The sequence below is a fragment of the Microcebus murinus genome, chromosome 16 (assembly GCF_040939455.1).
Source record: "Microcebus murinus isolate Inina chromosome 16, M.murinus_Inina_mat1.0, whole genome shotgun sequence".
Taxonomy (NCBI): Eukaryota; Metazoa; Chordata; class Mammalia; order Primates; family Cheirogaleidae; genus Microcebus; species Microcebus murinus.
The window spans coordinates 56,028,696-56,032,031 of record NC_134119.1 but is presented as its reverse complement, the minus strand read 5'-3'; the positions used below and the strand labels follow the sequence as shown (position 1 = coordinate 56,032,031).

General features: G+C 64.3%; 1 non-coding gene across 1 annotated transcript; it reads right to left on the bottom strand.

The window, feature by feature from the left end:
• Positions 1-119, bottom strand: LOC142861295 (5S ribosomal RNA). Its single transcript, XR_012912630.1, has one exon. It is a non-coding gene; the product is annotated as a 5S ribosomal RNA (ribosomal RNA).
• Between the last annotated feature and the right edge of the window lie 3,217 nt (positions 120-3,336).

Below are 3,336 nucleotides of genomic sequence, written 5' to 3'. Positions count from 1 at the left end.
AGCCTGTGGCACCTGGTATTCCCAGGCGGTCTCCCATCCAAGTACTAACCAGGCCCGACCCTGCTTAGCTTCCGAGACCAGACGAGATCGGGGGCGTTCAGGGTGGTGTGGCCCTAGACGGCGGCGGAGGGCGCCCCTGCCCCGCTCGAGAAGCCGAGCCTCTCTGGGCTTCCCCGCCGCCGCCTCCCGCCCCAGGCCCCGTGCCGGGCCGGGCCGGGCCGTTTGAGTTCGCCGGCCAGGTCCCGCGGGCTCCCAGGGACGGGGGTGATGGGCGGGGCGGGGCGGGGCGGGGCGGGGTGGGGGGCTGTCTCTCTATACACACACACACACACTCACACTCACTCACACTCACACAAGATGCGCCTCCACGGCTGGACTCGCCAAGGTGGAGCCCTCCCAGCCCCCCTCGTCTCCTCGCCCGGCCTCCTTCACCTACCCGCTGCCCACCCCCAGCGCGTCGCTGCCGCTGACTGCGCACGCGCGGGACGCTCGCCCTTTGACCCCAGCCAGGGGCCGCCCTCCCCCACAACCCCTTTCAGCTGCGCCCCCCTTCCCTCGCCCTGTGGGTGGGCTGCCGCCTATTCCCCCGGGCCAGGGCTGGGGCACAGCCAGTGTATGGGGCGTCTCTCTCTGGGGATGTGTCCCATGGGTGGGGTGGGGTGGGGTGGCGTGGTTTGGGGGGCGCTGAAGAAATCAGTCCCCTCCATCTCCTACCTCTGGAAAACGCCCAAGCCCGTGGAGAACTGCCGGCACCGCTTCGTGGGGGCCGGGACCCTCCTCCGTGTCCTCCTGTGGCCCAGTCCAAGGGGCCTGGGCCTGGCCGGGGCTGCATTGGACCCCGACCACCCTGGCGTGTGGACTCGCTAAAAATCGGCCATTAGATATTGGATTCCAGCTTCCTGGAGGTCATTTCACTAATGAGTGCACCGGAAAGAGTTTCCTAATCCATCTGTGAGGGTGGCAACTGAAAGAGAATTTTAAAGCTGACAGAATAGGCGAGGGAAGGCATAGGAGATTTCCACACCCAGCAAGGAAGACTTTCCCGAAATGGAAGAAAGAAACGAGCAAACAGAGACACCGGTAGCCCGCCCGGAAAAGAGTCTGCCCCTGAGAGAAAGCACCCTGACCAGGTTCACCCGTGGGTGGGTGGCGAGCCAGCGGCATTCAGAAGAGCGAGGCCCGCAGTCTGTGCGGAAGACACCTGCGCTCGGGTGTGTGTGGCGGCGCGATTCACAAGCAGCTCTAGATGTTAAACCAAGGAGAAGCCAGGGAGTTCCCAACGCCCCAGGTGTCCTCAGCCCACGACTGGCTGCTGTGGGAATGCGAAGCCCGGCTCCTTGTCTCAGAGCGGGGTTCCCAGGAGGATCAGGCTGAAGCTGGGACTTGGCCTCAAAGTGTCCCCTCGCATGGCCACCCCCTTCCCCTTCCTGCTCCTCTACTCCTGGTGCCCCTCCATCCAGGGGCCAGACCTTAAAGAGTCACCGCAAGAGAATCCTGGTCCCAAAGGAGCCTTCTGGGGGACCGGTGCTGAGAGAGGTTGTGGGCATGGCCCGCTGGGGCTCTGCCCGACCCAGGGCTGAGAGATGCCACCTCCCAGCTCTGGGTCCCTGCAGGAAGTGTTGGCAAGCACAGGGCCGGTCCTCCAAAGGCCCAGGTGCAGGGAGCCCAGGCCAAGCAGCCTGTGGAAGAAGCCACTTGCCGTGCCACCCCGGGAACAGGACTGCAGGCCCCGGCCCTTCCCACCTCCTCCTCCTCCTCCTCCTCCTCCTCCTCCCCCCCGCCCCGCCCCCACAGGGCACAGGGCTCAGAGACACCTCAGACTCTTGCTACCCAAAGTGCAAAGGGCATCAGTTGCTCCTCCAACCCCCCCCCCGCGGCCGAGCAGACCGCGTTGTCCAGCCAGCCCCCGGGCCTCCCTGGGGTGCCCAGCACAAAAGTGCAGACACCCACCGGACCCTCAGTCTCAGTTTTCGGAGGTTTTTGCCACTCTAAGGACCCGCAGGCCAGCTGGGCCTTCGGGCAGGACAGAGAGCCCCGGAATCCGACGTGGAGAGCTGCGTGTACGTCCCCATCAGGAGGCGGTCCCCACCTCCGCGGCTCTCCCCTTGCGGGGAGCCGCAGCCCAGCCGGCAGCCGCAGGGCCTCAGGGAAGACACCAGGCTGGGCCCCCGCGGCACAGCGGGGGCACGTCCCCCGCACTCACGCGACTTAGGGACGGCTGCTGGAGACTGCTGCGGCCACCCTGCTGCCGGGTTTCTGGAGGGCTTCCTGGAAGCAGCATCCACACCAAGCCCTTGGAAGGCCCAGGCGACGGAGGAGCCGGTCAGGCAGGGGCCGAGGACGGTGAGAGGCCGGGCGGGAAGGAGCGTGTCAGGCAGGGGCAGAGGACGGTGACCGGCCGGGCGGGGAGGAGCCGGTCAGGCGGGGGCCCAGGACAGTGACGGGCCTGGCCGGGGAGGAGTGCGTCAGGCAGGGGCAGAGGAGACGGGCTGGGTAAGGGTTAGGGTTACAGTTAGGGCACAATTCACAATCCCAAAGACGTGGAAGCGACCCGAGTGCCCATCCATCCAGGAGTGCATCAATAAAATGTGGCGCGTGGACACCACGGAGTGCCATTCGGCTGTGAGGAGCAGCGGTGAGAGGGCGCCTCTCGTGTTCTCCTGGCCAGAGCTGGAACCCGTTCCAGTAAGCCAAGTATCCCAAGAATGGACACACGGGCACCACGTGAGCGCGCTCACCAGCAAACTGGTACGAACGGATGGACGCCTAAGTGGACAGAGAGGAATCACCTTCATCGGGTGGGTGTCGGGCGGGCGGGTGGGGGGAGGGGAGGGGCATACACATCCATTAGGCATGGGGTGGGTGCGCACCGACTGGGGGATGGGCGCACTTGAAGCTCTGACCCGAGGGGGGAGGCTTGGAGAGGGCAAGGCACCCGACCTTAACATTGGTACCCCCACAATACGCTGGAACAACATGAGAGGTATATGAATAAGAACACAGTGGGGGCCGGGCGCGGTGGCTCACGCCTGTAATCCTAGCTCTCTGGGAGGCCGAGGCGGGCGGATTGCTCCAGGTCAGGAGTTCGAAACCAGCCTGAGCAAGAGCGAGACCCCGTCTCTACTAAAAATAGAAAGAAATTAATTGGCCAACTAATATATATAGAAAAACACAGCCGGGCGTGGTGGTGCATGCCTGTAGTCCCAACTACTCGGGAGGCTGAGGCAGCAGGATTGCTTGAGCCCGGAGATTGAGGTTGCTGTGAGCTAGACTGACGCCATGGCACTCACTCTAGCCTGGGCAGCAAAACGAGACTCTGTCTCAAAAAAAAAAAAA